At 49.5% G+C, this 18,432-nt stretch overlaps 1 protein-coding gene across 7 annotated transcripts in view; it reads right to left on the bottom strand.

Annotated features, from left to right (window-relative positions):
- tmem117 (transmembrane protein 117) overlaps positions 1–18,432 on the bottom strand; it is a 476,044-nt gene that overhangs the window by 191,080 nt on the left and 266,532 nt on the right. The gene's annotated exons all lie outside the window — the stretch shown is intronic.

Raw genomic sequence — 18,432 nt, forward strand, 5'->3', positions numbered from 1 at the left:
GTCCCCTTGTAATGGTTTGTTCTACCCGGGGAAAAAGTCTCTGACTGTCTACACTATCGATTCCCCTGATCATCTTATAAACCTCTATCAAGTCGCCCCTCATCCTTCTCCGTTCTAATGAGAAAAGGCCTAGCACCCTCAACCTTTCCTCGCAAGACCTACTCTCCATTCCAGGCAACATCCTGGTAAATTTCCTTTGCACCTTTTCCAAAGCTTCCACATCCTTTCTAAAATGAGGCAACCAGAACTGCACACAGTACTCCAAATGTGGCCTTACCAAGGTTTTGTACAGCTGCATCATCACCTCACGGCTTTTAAATTCAATCCCTCTGTTAATGAACGCTAGCACACCATAGGCCTTCTTCACAACTCTATCCACTTGAGTGGCAACTTTCAAAGATCTATGAACATAGACCCCAAGATCTCTCTGCTCTTCCACATTGCCAAAAACCCTGTTAACCCTGCATTCCGCATTCATATTTGTCCTTCCAAAATGGACAACCTCACATTTTTCAGGGTTAAACTCCATCTGCCACTTCTCAGCCCAGCTCTGCATCCTATCTATGTCTCTTTGCAGCCGACAACAGCCCTCATCACTTCCACAACTCCACCAATCTTCGTATCATCTGCAAATTTACTGACTCACCCTTCAACTCCCTCATCCAAGTCATTAATGAAAATCACAAACAGCAGAGGACCCACTCAGTGTAGAAATATGATCTTTTCTTTGATATATTACACAGCAAATACTTGTAGATCTGATTGAACCAGTCTACCAATATGCATTGTAGTACTACCTATGCAAACACCCCCGAAAAAGTTTTTGCTTTGTAAGCCGTTAAGAGTTGACCCCATACTCCGCCCCACATAATAGGTAACCTTGAGCTTTAAGCGATTTAATCTGAATACTTTCTCGGGAGAAATTCTTTCCGGACTGTTTGTTTCTCACCTGTGCTTCAGCAGCAGTGCGAAACACAAAAGGCAACAACCCTCAGCAAGAAAGAAGGAAGCTCAAAACTGAACAACAATTGAAGAATCTGCTCTTAGGATTTCAGACAACATACACAGCAAAACACTTAACTATTTCACATCAAGGATTACGATGGGAGCCATGAACTGGTCGGTCGCACACAAGGTAGCTCCTGCTTGGAGGCTTCGGTTTTGGCCCTTTCTGCCTGGTTTCCGGGTGCTTTGTTTGTAAAAGAAGGGTGGTACTTTCTCCTCCAAAGTGGGATGCCGGTGGGATACAAGACCCAGCAGAAGTAAAGCCTTGGCCCAAGAGGTGAACGATCCGCGTGGTATAGCAACTGAAAAAATGGCAGAGTTGGATGCGCGTCACTGCCTACCACATTGTGGGGCAGTTGATGGATTGCATTAAGGGGCAGTTTCGGCATCATTGAAAAGAGATGCACGGCGACTGGTCCAGAGTGATTGCGGGAACAGTAGCCCCTTTTCACAGGACTTTGGAGCGGTTGGGAAGAGCCTGGAGTCGCAAGTTGCAAAGGGCGGTGTTGGATCACAGTGATCGGATCGTGTCATTGGAGGCAGAGATGGCGATGCTGGGAGAGGCTACAAGGGGCTGAGGGCAAAGGTGGAAAATCAGGAGAATCGGTCCAGGTGGCAGAATCTACGAATTGCAGGGCTGCCAGTGGGGCTGGAGAGAACAGCTGTACCGAAAATGTTCGCAAAGCAAGTTGAGGAGACGGTCTTCGATAAGGCCCCGGAGGTGGATTGTGCCCATAGGTCATTACGACAGAGGGGGGGGGGGGGGGGGGGCTGCTGGGGAGCTGCTGTGGGCGGTGATTGTTTGCATGCACAAGCTCCAGGAGGAGGAGAGGAAGCTGAGAGCAGAATAAGATCCTGATTTTATCAAGACATTGGGACCGACCTGGCAAAACGGCGGGCGGTTTTAACAAGGTCAAGGCGGCGCTCTTTGGAACAAGATCTGGTTCAGGGTGTTGTACCCGGCTAAACTCTGGGTGACTTTCATAGACATACAGTGCAGAAGGAGGCCATTCGTCCCATCGAGTCTGCACTGACCCACTTAAACCCTCACTTCCACCCTATCCCCGTAACCCAATAACCCCTCCTAATCTTTTTGGTTACTAAAGGCAATTTATCATGGCTAATCCACCTAACCTGCACATCTTTGGACTGTGGGAGGAAACCGGAGCACCCGGAGGAAACCCACTCAGACACGGGGAGAACGTGCAAACTCCGCACAAACAGTGACCCAGCGGGGAGTCGAACCTGGGACCCTGGAGCTGTGAAGCCACAGTGCTATCCACTTGTGCTACCGTGCTGCTCTTTCAAGAGAAAAAACATTACTTTATGCGGAGGAGGCGAACGACTTTGTCAAGGAACATGGGTTTGGGTGTGCCATGTGTATATACAATTTTTGTAAGTGTTATGTTGTTTTTGTGCACATGTTGGTCTTGCTTTTGTTTTGGGCGGTGAAGGGATGGTTCCAAGCTTTGGGTTTCTTTCTCCTGCTGGAGCAAGGGGCTGGGAGTTCTGGTAGGGGATGGGCTTTTCGAAGGAAGAAGGTAGGAAAAGCCCGGTGGGGGGAGGGGTGATTTGGGCGAGGTCTTTTGTGTTGATCTCCAGGTGAGAGGTACCATGCTAGTAGTAGATGCTCGTAAACGGAAGCAGAGTGGGAGTAGAGGTCGGGGGGAGAGGGAACTGTGCTGGTGTCACAGGTGATTTTTCTGGTTGGGTTCAAGAGAATATGGAGGGGTCGGCCATTTTGAGTGGGGCCCAGAGACTAGAAGGGAGCTTGGTAGCAGGGAGAGATTTAAGTAAGGTGGGGATGGTGGACGTTAATAGAGGGAGTGTTCAGATACCCCTGGTGAGGATAGTGATGTGGAGCGTGTGGGGACTGAACAGTTTGGTTAAATCAGTGTTTTGCAAAAAAAATTTCTGGCAACCCACTTTTACGAATTGCTAGCCCTCACGAACAACAATTATGTAATATGACTTTTTAAAAAATGTTTATCTTCTAAATACTGTTTCCTTGCACAGCATGCACTGAAATGGAGATATTTAATACATTTTGCATTCACAGGTGGATGGGAAAGGTTGTGCCTGTTCAATTAGAATGCTGTATTGCAGTGTTATATTGTATTGCAGTGTTACATTCACCTGAGGAAGCAGCAGCGCTCAGAAAGCTAGTGACATCGAAACAAACCTGTTGGACTTTAACCTGGTGTTGTAAGACTTCGTACTATATTTTATTCAACAGTGGGAAAAAATGCAGGTTGGCTGGAAACATTAGAAAGTCACTTGGATTTGTTACTGAGAGACTGGACCCCTGTCAGTCTTTTAGTCTTAATCAACTCTGGACTCCTGCTTCCCGCATGGCCCTGGGAGGAGTTGCATTGAAATCGAAAGGCCCCAAATCAGACAGGTCTCTCAACAGCAGAGGGAACAGAAGAGGAACAGTAATCTAGTCGAGTTCATTTGGCAACACATTTTTAACGTCCTGCGACCCACCCAGGGTTGTGACTCCCACTTTGAAGAGCATTGGGTTAGATGGTCCCAGGTGTTGGCGCATCTAAGGAATTTGAGGGCGGATGTGATATTCCTTCAGGGGACAAATGTGCGGGTGAAGTACAAGACGCGGCTAAGAAAGGGATTGGTGGAGCAGACATTCCACTCGGGCTTGACTCCAAGTCGAGTTGGGTTGCGATCCTGTTCAGTAAAATGGTGGTATAAGGGAGGTGCGGGGCCTTGGAGGGAGGTTCTTGATGGTGACTGGGGTCTTAGCAGATGCGCCGGTCTTTGCACCCAACTGGGTCAATGAAGACTTTGTCAAGAAGATGCCAGCGTCCATCCCGGAGTTAGGTTCACATCAGCTGAATATTGGAGGGTGGGGGGCTGCAGGGGGAGTATTGCCTAGTGATGACAGAGAAGGTGGTGGGTCAGCTTTGTCACTCGAGGGGGATGCTTTACCAATACGGCAAGAAGGCTAGTCGGCTGCTCGCCCAACAGTTGAGGCGGCAGGTGGCTACACGGGAAACTGCGCAGGTGATGGAGGAGGATTGGTGGTGAGCTGGAAAAAATTAATGCAACCTTTGAGACCTTCTATCAGGGGTTGTATAATCTGAGCCCCGGGGACAGGATGTGGAGATGAGGCATTTTTTAGACAGGTTGGTGTTTCTGGAGGTGGAAAGAGAGAAGGGGCTGGGTTATGAGGCGCCATTGGGGTTATAGGAGATAATGGATCGATCCACCTGGGGAAGGCACCGCGGGCAGATGGCTTCCCAGTAGAATGTTCTAACAGTTTTCGGCAGATTTGGCGCCCCACCTCCTTGGGATGTATAGCGATTCGCTGGCGCAGGGGAGCTGCCAGCCACACTTGCGCAATCGTCGATTTCTTTGATCCCAAACAATATGGACCCGACTGACTGTGGGTCTTATAGACCCATCTCCCTGCTGGATACTGATGCGAGGTTGCTGCCTAAGGTGTTGCCGAGGCAACTGGAGGGGTGTGCGCCAGAGGTGGTTACTGAGGATCAGACGGGGTTTAAGGGATGGCAGTTGTTGGAGGCAGTTGAGTGTGGTAATGACCCAGTCAAGGGTTATGCGCCCGAAGTTATTAGTTCAATGGATGCAGAGAAGGCTTTTTGCTGGGTAGAATGGATGTACCAGTTTGAGATCTTGGGGCTGCTTTATGCTGACCCCATGGCAAGTGTAATGACGAATACGATGAATTGAGGATTTAAGCTGCATAAGGGCACAAGACTGGGATGCCTGCTGTTGTATGTGTTGGCCATTGAGCCTTTGGCTATAATGCAAGTCAAGAGAGTGGAAGGGCATTGTTATGGGAGAAAGGGAGCCTGGGGTGTCATTGTACACCAATGTTTTGCTGTTATATGTTTTGAGCGCGTTGGAGTGTATACGGAAAATAATGGACCTACGAGGGAAGTTTGGAGTCTTTTCTGTGTACAAACTGAATGTGGCGAAAAATGAGGCATTTCCGGGGAATACCCAGGGATGGCGCACGAATTTGGGTGCCTTGCCATTTAATCTGGCCTAGATAAGGTTTCAAGATTTGGGTATTCAGGTGGTCCATGACTGTGCCACAATGCAGGAGTGGAACTAACAAGGTTTGGTAGAGGGGGTTAAAGGTGATTTGGAGAGGTGGGATGCCCTGCCGCTGTCCTTGGCAGGGAGGGTTCGGACCGTAAAAATGAAAATTTTCCAAGGTTTCTATTTGTTTTTCAGTATCTTCCAATATTCCTTTCAAATGCATTCGTCCGGAGGGTGGATAAATTAATTTTGGAATATGTGGGGGCAAGATACCCAAGAACCAGCGAGGGCATTTTGCACAGAGGAGGACTGCCTGGGCGTGGCACTCCCAAATCTGCTGTATGACTATTGGGCGGCAAATGTGGAGCAGATGGGACACAGGTGGTGGAGGGGGGGTCGGGGTCGGGGTGGGTGCAGGTCGAGGAGAACTCCTGTGTGGAGACGTGCTTAAGGGCCCTGGTGGCGTGGCGTGGCACCCCCCCCCCCACCCCCCCCCCCCCCCACACACACACACACACACACCCCCCCCCCCCCACACACACACACACACACCCCACACCCCCCCCATCGTCACGTTTTCCCTGGGGAAGTACACTAACAGTCTCATTGTGAGGGGGTGAAATTATGCACTGGATAAATTTGGCATTCTCCTATGCCAGGATGAGGCTGATACAGTTTAAGGTGGTGCCCATATAACTCAGGCACACGAGTGGGTTCTTCATTGAGGTCGAGGCCAAATACGAGAGGTGCGGGAGGGTCCGGTGAATCATGTCCATGTGTTTTGGGCGTGCCCAAGGTTGGGGGGGGGGCAGATTCTGAGCATTCATTTTCAAGATCCTGTCCGAAAGTGTGGGGATAAAAAGGACACCCTGCCCTTTGGTGATAGTTTTTGGTGTTTCAGACCTGCTGGAGCTGCTAGAGGGGAAGGGGGCTGATGTCGTGGTCTTCGCCTTTCTGACCATGGGCAGCGCGGTAGCACAGTTGCGTCACTGCTCCAGGGTCCCAGGTTCGATTCCCGCCTTGGTTCACTGTCTGTGCGGAGTTTGCACGTTCTCCCCATGTGCGCGCGTGGGTTTCCTCCGGGTGCTCCGGTTTCCTCCCACAGTCCAAAGATGTGCAGGTTAGATGGATTGGCCAAGATAAATTACCCTTGTGTCCAAAAAAGGTTAGGTGGGGTACTGGGTTACGTGGGTAGGGTGGAGGCGTGGGCTTTAGTAGGGTGCTCTTTCCAAGGACCGGTGCAGACCCAATAGGCTGAATGGCCTCCTTCTGCACTGTAAATTCTATGATTCCATGACTGCCCAGCGGCGAATATTCTGGGATTAACCTACTGAATCTCCTCTGCACACCCTCCAGCGCCAGTACGTCCTTTCTCAGGTAAGGAGACCAAAACTGAACACAATACTCCAGGTGTATTTAACCAACATTACTAGAAAAACTGGATATTTGGTCATGTATCTCACTGCTGTTTGTGGGAGTTTGCTATGCACAAATTGGCTGCGGCACTTCCCTACATAACAACAGTGGTCAACTCTTGCAAAGTGCTTCTTCATTTGTTAAAGCACCCTGAGACATTGAGGCCTCAAAAGGCACCATGTGAATGCAAGTCTTTCTTTCTTTTTACATATCAGTCAATTAGATTCTGACTTTTGCATTGGCTCCCCCAACAGTGAAGATTCAGTGGCCAAAGCTTCTCTTGGTTTGTTTTTCTGATCTAGCTCTCAAACCAGATCTAATTTACTCACAGTTGCGTCCAAGATATTCCCCATATTTGGCTGAAGTGCAGAAGCCAAACTGGTACTCCAGTGACTGCACTGGTGGAGGTGCTGTCTTTTGGATGCTGTTAAGAGACTGAAAAAGATCCCATGACACTATTCAAAAAAGAACAGGGGAGTTCTTTCAGTGTGCTTTCCAATGTGTGTCCCTCGAGAACCCCCTCAAGGGGTGGCGCGGTGGCAGAGTGGTTAGCACTGCTGCCTCACAGCCTCACAGGGACCCGGGTTCGATTCTGAACTAGGGTGACTGACTGTGTGGAGTTTGCACATTCTCCTCATATCTGCTGGGTTTCCTCTGGGTGCTCCAGTTTCTTCCCACAGTCCAATGATGTGCAGGTTAGGTGGATTAGCCATGCTAAATTGCCCCTTAGTGTCAAAAGATTAAGTGGGGTTATGGGGATAGGGTAGGGGTGTGGGCCTAGGTAGGGTGCTCTTTCGGAGGGTCAGTGCAGACTTCATGGACCAAATGGCCTCCTTCTGCACTTTAGGGATTCCAACAATCGCCTAAACCAGATGATCTGGTTATACATCTTTTTGCTGCACAAATTTCTACATGAAAACATATAGACTGTAAAGTGCCATATGACAACTTGAGCCCATGAATGACACATATAAATGCATATCTTTTCACTGGAACCTGGCTCCTGCAATTTCCTGGTTATAATATGCAAGTACTTAGAACTATAATGTGTAGAATTTTCTGAATTTAGTCCCTTTTCTTTACAAAAATGTTGGCCACGATGTAGCGGCCGCGCTAACCGTGGGCGCAAATGCCGTAATGGCTGCTATATCTCATAAGGGGGCAAAACGGGATTTGGGCCGGCAAGATCTCAGTTTGAGATCTTTCCCAGCCCTCAATGGTGGGCTTGAACCGGAGTTTTATGCATTGTAATAAATTAGCATGTACTTACTGGCCTTGACGCCATAACATCTGCTATTTCATTATTCTCCCACCCAGTCGGTGTGACACCTTTCCTGCAAAGCAGTCATGTTGTGATAACCATGCCATGGGCATGGTAGTAGGTATGGCCTCAGGTGGTGAGGGGCATGGCCAGGCAGTGCAGGGACTGCAAGGTTGGCACTGCCAGGGTGAGTCCTCTGGGGAGTCCCATTGGGGGAGCTTTCCCTTATGTGTGGGATGGGGACAGTCCCGATGCCAGAGGGAAGTCACAATTTCCTGGGGAGGGGGCCCTTTAATTTAAATAGGAGTTTGTGTGTTTGGGAGGATCTCAGTAAGAAGTCTTACAACACCAGGTTAAAGTCCAACAGGTTTGTTTCGATATCACTAGCTTTCGGAACGCTGCTTCTTCCTCAGGTGAAAGGAAGGAGCAGCGCTCCGAAAGCTAATGATATCGAAACAAACCTGTTGGACTTTAACCTGATGTTGTAAGACTTCTTACTGTGCTCGCCCCAGTCCAACGCCAGCATCTCCACATCATGGGAGGATCTCATCAGAGACATCGCCGGCACAATTCCTGTTTTGCCCCCTCGTGAGATATAGCGGCCATTACGCCTTTTGCGCTTGCAGCTAACATGGCCGCTAGATCACGGTCAATATTTTTGTAAAGAAAAGAGACCAAGTCCAGCCCCTCCAGCTGAAAGTGTGTTGTTCAATATGGTGAGAAAAAATGACTTTGAAGCCGCAAACTTCACATCGGTTTTCTCGCCTGAGCCAACATTTTTGGGAAGATTCTGTCCGTTGTTTATTCATAAAATTGAGAGGTGCATTTCCCAACAGTTCAAATTAGATCAAGTACAATATTAAAGTTCAATTTCTCTCAACATGGTATTCGACACTCAACGAACTGGTGCCTCACTGCACTTACAATTGTAGGTTAGATTTACAATATACATTTCTTAGCCTGAGCGGTTTTACGCAAGTCTCACTCAGTGGACTAGGGCCCTAGTGGTCTTTCTGAATTGAGTCTATACAGCAGGTGCCCCAAGCTTTGGTGTGTCCCTCAGCAAGTAGTCTTGGACTTCGCCAGTCTGCAGCACTCAGTTGTGAATAGCTCTTTGCACTGGATGACCAACAAGTTTCTGGAAGACTAATGGGAGTCTTTCAGTGATTTGATTGTCCTCCAATAGCAGTTAATGTTCATCTCAGAATGGGTCACTGGGAACAACTTGTGGAGCACAGAGCTTGTGTTACAGAACTGCTCAGGATGAACTACGATAAAAATTCCACACCACCTTTCCAAAAGGGACATTCCAAACGGTAGGTGAATGCCTGGAGTACAACGCGCTGAGACTCTGGGCATGCAAGAAACATCTGTGAGGCCTTCTCATACCAGCCAAGCTACATATTGGTGATAGTTTGAAAGTTCTGGTGGTAATGACTTTGAAAGTCTGGCCTACCAGAACCAGAAGGGTCATTTGCAGGCCGAGGACCTATTTTACTAATTGGTGAGCTTTGACGAGAATCTTTCCTGGAATCAACATGCCTCCGCGTTCCCTAACAAATCAGGGCAGGCGAGCAGAATGAAGGCAATGAAGGATTTCTAACTAAAGAGATCCTGACAGGACTCACAATGGCAGCATTGAGCGATGAATTGAATATACCAATGGGAATCTGCCTCTCTACCCCAGCACTCAGACTCACCCTGGCAGTCATGCGAACTGCAGTGAGGGTCAAAGGAGAATTTCTCTTCCCTGCAGAGAGGAAGAGGCCAGCCAACCTCACCAAGCAGGCATGGCAGTAAACAACAGGGGCAGCAAGCAGCAGGAGTGTGGTGCCTGGGAGCGGAATCCAGTGCCCAAATAGGTTTAATGACCCCATGAGGTCCAGAAAGATGACTATTCCCTAACTCTCAGGTGGCAGTCAATACTTTATCGTTTCTTGAACACTCTCCTCCACAGCTCCCCTCCGACGGGCGCAACTTGCTATCACATACCTTCCCGTCGCTCCAGCCTCCTCCTCAAACCTCCATCTCAACACTCAAACGCAATCTCATCTTATTGTTCTCTCACACCCATTGTGCAAAGTAGCTCCCCTCATTTGTTCACCCTCTATCCTATGCAATGTTCATTCCTCACATTCTCATGAATCTCTGCCTTTTCAGCCCAGAAACGCGTCCAAATTCACCTCCCCTGCCTTGGGAAACTCCACCCAATGTATGTAATAGATTTCACTAATTTAAGGATTCCTGGAGGCATTGGGCTTGATTCGCCAGCCATGTTGCGCTCAAGGGAGAGCACAATGTGGTTGGGGAATCTCGGGAAAGCCCTCCAGTGAGTCTCCTGACTGCCTCCGTGCCTCGCAATATTCACCGGAGTCCCGCGAGACGTCGGAGTCAGAACTTAGCCCCAAATGGGAGGGACCGATTTACAATCATGGACACAGGTCGTAAACCTACTTAGGACCTACCTGCCCGGGATCCAATGGCCTCCTTCGATTCAACGCCCTCTCCAGAGAGGCTGCAACTGGGCGGCGATCGGTGCTGGTCCACACAAACGTGGACCTGGCGGAACAACACCCTGGGGGTCTCCCGAGCCATTGGAGACCCCCGAGTGGTCAGGGAAAGTGCAGGGTGGCCCATTGCTCCCCCCTAGAATGTGGGCAACTGGACACTGCCAGTCTGGCACCTTGGCACTGCTACCCTTGCACTGCCAAGGTGCCCAAATGGTACTGCCAAGCCAGGAGTACGGCCCAAGTGCCATAGCCAATGGTCAGGGGGTGATGGGGGGGGGGGGGGGGGCATGCCTCCTCATGAAATGAGGGTGATGGTGGGATTTGAAGGGGAGGGGAGAGCAGGGCAAGTAAGTAGGGGCCACCGGGAGCTTGGAGGGTTGATGGGCGTGGGTCCTCAAAGGTGCTGTAAGGAGGCTTGGGGGAGGGGGGGGGGCCTGAAGAGGGGGGGGACCCCCAGGGACCCCATAGTGGGATGTCCTCATTTGGGGTGGAGGTAGTGTCCATGTGTGTGGGGGGTGGCATTGCCTGTGGCTGGGGTTGTAGGGGACCCATAAGCTCACTTAGAGATCGGGACACCCCTTCAAAATGGTGGCCCAATCTCAGAGTTCAGCTCCCAGTGCCAAAAAGAATTCGAAGTGTGGGCTAAACCAGTGAGAAACTCCCCAGGGCCCAAAAAAGTGACCAAGTGTCATTGAATGGCGGTGGGGAACTCACCGGCAGGAAACTCCCTGAAAAACCCGCCGCAAATTAACTTCAAACGTTTTGGGAGAATTACGCCAAATAAGTCTCATTGCCACAGAATACAAATAAAATCAGGTTCAAATGATGCTCTTTTACTGTCCGAGCTTCAAAGCACAGGGAGATGCCAAAGGAAGTTAAGCCATCTTCCAGCCGCACGAAAAGACAATCATTTCTGTATTATCCTGAAACCGGAGCTACAAGGATCATTGGCGACAGCCTGGGATCAGGCCATCTGCTCTTTGAATTTGAGTTGTCAAACTAAACGGACAAGGAACGGATAACATTTTGGACAGTTTTAAAAAGGAAAATCACAGATTGGGCACAAAGGATTTTGTTTACGCGGTGCAGGCCAGATTACAATATTCAGCATATGGCAAAAACACTGTCTTAACACCAGCTGCCTGAGAAAATGATGCATGGATATTGAAGGACTAGTTAAAGTCAATTACAGCTGATGTATATTTACTTTATTAGATGTGGGTACCAGGCAGTTGTTAACAGTAAAACCAATTTGCAACTATCGGTTTGAGAACTATGATTTACAGAGTCATATCAAAGGCTAGCAGGGTGAACCAAAAGTATAGCACCATTGATTGCCAGGTGATGTCTAAAAATGCTTAGCTTGCATTACACTAGATATGGATTACTGAAAGCAACCAAGCCTTATATTTATGTTTCACTCATAAAACCTTAAAAGGCCATGGAGTATGTGGATTTAGCTTCTTTGGAAACTGCCTCCCTTGTGGAATTAAAGCCTTTATCCCCCAGAAACTTCTAGATTTACACTGTATTTTAATGGAGAATCATTGTCGCTCGGTGTGGGAAAGGATCATAAAATTGGGCATCAAGATTAGAGCAGAGAAAGTCTGAAGCTTTGCTGCATTGGGAAACAAAGCTAACATGATCATATATTACTTCAAATATAATTTCATCCTGCACCAAAATTTGATTTGGCTCAATGTCATTGAAGAGCAAAACTGTAGACAATAATGTTGTAGAATTGTTTCCATAATGCAGTGTGTCCATTAGATTATTGAAGTGAGGAAGGATCTGTGGTTCTACAGCTCAATGTCACTGGGCTGAGCTGCGGACAGGGTGATGCATCAGGGAGGGGGAGAGTTGTCACCTGGACACTTTATTCCAGGAGGCTGTCACACCTCTGAGGATAGGCTCTTTTTATTTGGTCAGTCGTCATGGACAGGATGGTATGTCTGCAAGTGAGGCACATAAGGGGATCGCAAAGTTAAAAAAGTGGAGGAGCCTCAGCCCTTGCAATTGTCCAACCGGTTTGAGGTGCTTGCAACCTGTATGGTCAAAAGTAGGGCCTGCTTGGTGGATGCGAAATTTGACCATGGCACCGTGGTACAGGAAGCTATTCAAGCTGGGAGAGTTATTAGGATTGTAGAGGTAACGGGAGGAGACAGAATGGCATTAGGAATAGACACAGGTTGCTGCAGCAAATAGCGGGGGTCCAGATGGCTGTGTTCCCTGCCCAATGCCAGGGTTTGAGCCATCTGCTCAGGGCTGGAGAGGAACTCGCAGTGGGAGGAGGATCCAGTGGTCGTGGTCCACATTGCTACCAACAACATAGGTAAGACAAGGAAAAATGCTCTGCTTAGGGAGTACGAGGATTCCAACTCCAGCTTTCCTGCACCTAGTGGTGCACTAAGGCAGACGTTTGTCTCTTTCCACGGTGCTAATAATTCCCAGGGTAGGTCACTAGTCTGTCGCCAGAGGTTTGTAACTTGAGGGGCGCCACTCTACATCCAGCATGGCTGACCAGGAATGTCTCATACTCTTACCGCCAGCCATTGACATGCTGGAAAGATTTGCAAGTTGACACACAAACTGTTTGACCGCATTATCAACTAAACCTTCCTTGGCCATCAAGTCCTGGTGTGGGACTCGAACCTGGAGATTCTGGCTCAGAGGGAGGGACGCTACTGACTGCACCACACACTCCGTGAAGTATTAGCAGCCAGGGGCGAAATTAAAAAGCCAGAACCTCAAAAGGTAATAATCTGTGGATTACCGCCGGAGTCACGAGCAAATTCGCATCAGGCAACTAAGATTAGAGAGATAAATGCGGGGCTCAAAGGTTGATGTGCGAGAAATGGGTTTTAATTCATAAGCACCGGTACTGGGAAATGTGGGTGGTGTTCACATCAGGGTGGAATACTCTTAACCTGAATCATGCTGGGATGAGTTTTTCTAAGTTGTAAACAGCAACTAGTGCAGTAGAGAGGACATTAAATTAAATAGTGGGAGCGAGGGATCACATGTAGGAAGATGTGATGAATTAAAGAGGGAAGACAAGGCAAGAGAGCATGGGAGCAATAAGGGAAATAATTATCAGAGCATGGCAGGATGGGACAGAGCATAGAAATTTAAGAGTAAGCCAGCAGATATCACTAGACATTGTGAAAATTGTGGGAAAAAAACAGAACTAAAGACTTTGTAGCAGTGCACATAGTATGTGTAACAGAATGGATGCAGCGATAACTCAAATAGAAATAAATATACACAGCACTCCAGATGTGGTCTCATTACTGCTCTGTAGAACGGACGCTGGGGGGGGGGATGTCTCCTCTTGTGGGGTAAACTAGAACTTGTGGGATGTAGTTTAAGAATAAGAAGTCTCCCTTTTAAGACCGAGACGAGGAGAATTGTTTTTCTCTCAGAGGGTAGTTAGAGTATGGAATTCACTTCCCCAGAAGGTTGTGGAGGTTGGATCTTTAAACTTATTCAAGGCTGAGTTAGCTCAGTTTTTGTGAAACAAGAGAATGAAGGATTTTGGAGTGCAGACAGGAGTGGAGTGGAGATAAAACCAGCTATGATCTTATTGAACGATGCGTCAGGCTCAAGGGGTCAAATGACTAACACCTGCTCCTAAGTTGTCTTTTCATTTTTTTTTAAATGCATTTTATTCAAACTTGTATCAAAGTAGGTTACAGCAAATAAACACCCACGGGGAACATTCTTCCCAACAATCAGCTATACAGTTCGTACAGATTTTTCTCCTTTTACACGCCCCCCTCCCCCCCACCCCCCCTCCACCCCCCTGCGACGAACAGCTCCTCAAACATGGTCACAAACATCCCCCACCTTTTCTCAAACTCCCCTGCTGAGCCCCTTAACTCATACTTTAATCTTCTCTAACCGCAGGATACAGGTCACCCAACCATGCTGCTACCCGCGGTGGCGATGCCGACCGCCACTCCAGCAAAATTCAGTGCCATGCAATCAGAGAGGCGAATGTCAAGACATCTGCCTTCCTCCTCTCCATGAGCTCCGGCTTCTCTGAAAACCTAAATATCGCCACCAAAGGGTCCGGGTCCACTCCCTCCTCCACTATCCTGACTAAGACCGCGAACACTCCCGCCCACACCTCTCAAACTCATCTGCTATCCCCTGAAAGAACCCACTCATTCTCACCCGAGTCATATGCACCCTGTGCACCACCTTAAACTGTATGAGGCTCATCCTTGCACAAGAGGAGGTCCCGTTTACCCTTCGCAGTGCCTCACTCCATACTCCCCAATTGATCTCCATTCCCAACTCCACTTCCTATTTCTCCTTGATCTTCGCCACCCGCCTCCCTGCTCCCCCAGTCACTTATATATATATATCCCCAATTCTTCCCTCCCCTTCCACATCCGGAAGCAGCAGTCACTCCAGCAGGGTGTATCCCGGCAATTTAGGGAACCCCTTCCAGACTTTTCGTGCAAAGTCCCTAACCTGTAGATACCTGAACTCAATACCCCTCGGCAGCTCTACCCTCTCACTTAGCTCCTCCAGACTGACGAACCCTTTCTCCAAATACAAATCCCACACCTTGACCAGCCCCACTTCCGTCCACCTCCTGTGTACACTATCCACCCCCCCCCCCCCCCCCCCCCCCCTCCCCTCCCCGGCTCAAACACATGACTCTCACACAGCAACGTTAGCACCGACATCCCTTCCACTCTAAAATGCATCCTCAGCTGATTCCATATCTTCGCCGTGGACTGCACCACTGGGCTCCCTGAATACCTACTCGGAGCCATTGGCAATGCTGCCATCACCATAGCTCACAAACTAGACCCCTTACAAGATTCCTCCTCCATCCTAACCCACTCTATCCCTTCTCCCTCCCACCACCACCGCACCTTGTCCACATTTGCCGCCCAATAATAATGAAGCAAGTTTGGCAACGGCAACCCCCCCGGCTGCCTCTGTAGCAGGGTCCTCCCCACTCTCGGCACCTTCCCCGCCCATACAAAGTCAGAGATGATTGTGTCCACTTTCCAAAAAAAAGGCCTTTGGTATAAAGAGCAGGAGAGCCTGAAAGATAAACAAGAACCTCGGCAGAATATTCATTTTCACCACTTGGACCCTCCCCGCCAATGTTAAGTGCAGTGTATCCCACCTCTTAAGATCCTCTCTGGCCTCCTCCACCAGCTTCGTTAAGTTCCACTTATGGAGCCCCATCCATTCCCTCGCTACCTGAATCCCCAAGGACCTAAATCTATCCCTCGCTACCATAAACGGCATCCCCCCTAAATTGGCCCGTTGTGCCAGCTCATTCACCGGGAATACCTCGCTTTTCCCTACATTCAGCTTGTATCTCGAGAACCCTTTAAACCTCCCCAACAGGCCCATAATCCTTCCCATACGCTCCAACGGATCCGAAACATACAGCCGGTCATCGGCTTAGAGCGACACCCGATGCTCCCTCTGTCCCCTCATTATCCCCTGCCACTCTGCTGACCCCCTGAGAGCCATCGCCAATGGCTCTATGGCCAGTGCAAACAGCAGCGGCGACAGCGGGCACCCATGCCTCGTACCCCTGTGTAAGTCAAAGCTTCGTGAGCTCATATCATTCGTCCTCGCCCTCACTCTTGGCGCCACTTACAGCAACCGCACCCATGCCACAAATCTGAGCCCAAACCCAAACCTTCCCAAAACTTCGAACAAGTACCGCCACTCCAATTTTTGGGGATAAGTGTGATTACTGCCTGCTTCATTGTCTCCGGCAACTCCCCCTTCCCCAGTGCTTCATTAAACACCCCCAACAGATGTGGTGCCAGGTCAGCCGCAAATTCCTTATAAAATTCTGCCGAGTACCCATCCGGCCCAGGGGCCTTCCCAGACTTCATACTCCTGATACTATCCAGCGCCTCCCTCAGCCCCAGGGGCTCCTCCAACACCTGACTCTTTGCTTCCTCCACCTGGGGAAATTCCAGTCATCCAGAAACCACCCCAAGTCCCCCTCCTCTCCTCCTGGGTCTGCCTCATAAAGTCCCTGGTAATACTCTCTAAATGCCTCATTTATCTTCCCTGGCTCTGACACCACATCCCCAGCCCCAGTCCGGATCTTCAATATTTCCCTGGACGCAGCCTGCCTCCGCTGCTGGTGCGCCAGCATGCGGCTCGCCTTCTCCCCATACTCGTATTGCACCCCTCTTGCCCTACGCAGTTGCCCTACCGCCCTCTCCGTTGTCAGCCTGTCAAATTGTCCCAGAAACTTTTTCCTCCTCACCAATCCCTCCATGGTGGAGGCCCTCGAATATTCCCTGTCCACCTCCACTATCTCGCTCACTAAACGGTCATGTTCCGCCCTCCTTTCCTTATTCACACGAACCGTAAATGAGATAATTTCTCCCCGGACCACTGCCTTCAGTGCTTCCCAAAAATGCCCGCGGACACCACCCCATTCTGATTAAACTCCACATAATCCCTAATCGCCAACCGCACCTCATCACAAAAACCTCCATCCGCCAACAACCCCGAGTCAAACCTCCACCCCGGCCTCTGCTCTAGTCCCGGACTGAACCGAATATCCAGCCAGTGGGGTGCATGGTCCGAGATAACTATCCCGCATACTCTGCCCCCTCCACCCCAACCAAAATCTCCCGACTCACTACAAAGTAACCAATCCTCGAATACACCGTATAGACGTGTGAAAAGAAGGAATACTCCCTTCCTGCTGGGTTCTGAAAACGCCATGGATCCACCATACCCATCCTCTCCATAAACCCCCCCCAGCTCCCTTGCCATTCGTACCCTACCCATCGAGCTGGGGCTCAATCTATCCACCCTCGGCTCCAGGACACAGTTAAAATCTCCTCCCATGATCAACTGGTACGTGGCCAAATCCGGGATTGCTGCCAGCAACCCCCTCATAAAACCCACATCATCCCAATTTGGGGCAGACACATTTACCAACACTACCGGTGCCCCTTCCAATACCCCACTCACAACACATATCTCTCACCTGGATCCCTCACCTCCTTCGCACACACAAATCCCATTTTTTTTGCTCATTAAAATCGCCACACCCCTCAATTTCGAATCAAACCCCGAGTGGAAAATCTGCCCAACCCACCCCTTCCTTAACCTAACCTGGTCCTTCACACAGAGGTGTGTCTCCTGCAAAAAGACAACCTCCACTTTCAAGCTCCTGAGGTGCGCAAACACCCGCAACCTTTTAACCGGCCCATTCAGTCGCCGGTAAGTTTTATTTCATAGGTATGTTTGCGTCTGTGATTTTGGGAGGTGGAAAGGGGTAAAGAAGTTGATCGGGCAGCACGTTGGCACTGTAGTTAGCATTGCTGCCTCACAGCTTCTGGGACCCGGGTTCAATTCCGGCCTCGGGTGACTGTCGGTGTAGAGTTTGCACTTTTTCCCACTGTCTGGATGAATTTTATCCGGGTGTTTCGGTTTCCTCCTACAGTACAAAGATGTGCAGGTTAGGTGGATTGGCCAGGATCAAGTGCCCCTTAGTGTCCAAAAGGTTAGGTGGGGTTACTGGGTGGTTAAGGGTAGGGGGCCTGACCCTAGGTAGGGTACCCTTTCAGAGGGTGAGTGCAGACTCAATGGGCTGAATGGCCTCCTTCTGCACTGTAGTGATTCTTTTTTTTTTTATTCTCCTCCTTTTTCACATTTTCTCCCACATTTACACCCATCAACAATAAACAATAATCAGCAAGATATGTCAATCCCCATAATAACAACGATCCCATCCTCCCACCAATCCCCAAACATCAGCCCGCATGTTTACATAAACAAATGACAAAAAGGAATCAGGGATTACCTGTAGTCACCCTTAATCTACACAGCCCCCCTACCCCCCCACCCCCAACTAATGTTCGATGTTATCCAGTTCTTGAAAGTGCATAATAAATAGTGCCCATGACTTGTAGAACCCCTCCGAGCTTCCCCTCAGTTCGAACTTAACCTTCTCAAGGGTCAAGTATTCCAACAGGTCCCCCCGCCACGCCAGGGCACTGGGTGGAGAGGCTGCTCTCCATCCCAGGAGGATCCGCCTTCGGGCGATCAACGAGGCGAAGGCTATGATATCTGCCTCCGCTCCAGTTTCCAACCCTGGCTGGTCAGACACCCCGAATATGGCCTCCTGGGGACCCGGGTCCAGTTTCACACGCACCACCTTGGAAATTACCCTAAACACCTCCTTCCAGTACTCCCCTAGCT

Source organism: Scyliorhinus torazame, chromosome 19 (genome assembly GCF_047496885.1).
Source record: "Scyliorhinus torazame isolate Kashiwa2021f chromosome 19, sScyTor2.1, whole genome shotgun sequence".
In the NCBI taxonomy this organism is placed as follows: domain Eukaryota; kingdom Metazoa; phylum Chordata; class Chondrichthyes; order Carcharhiniformes; family Scyliorhinidae; genus Scyliorhinus; species Scyliorhinus torazame.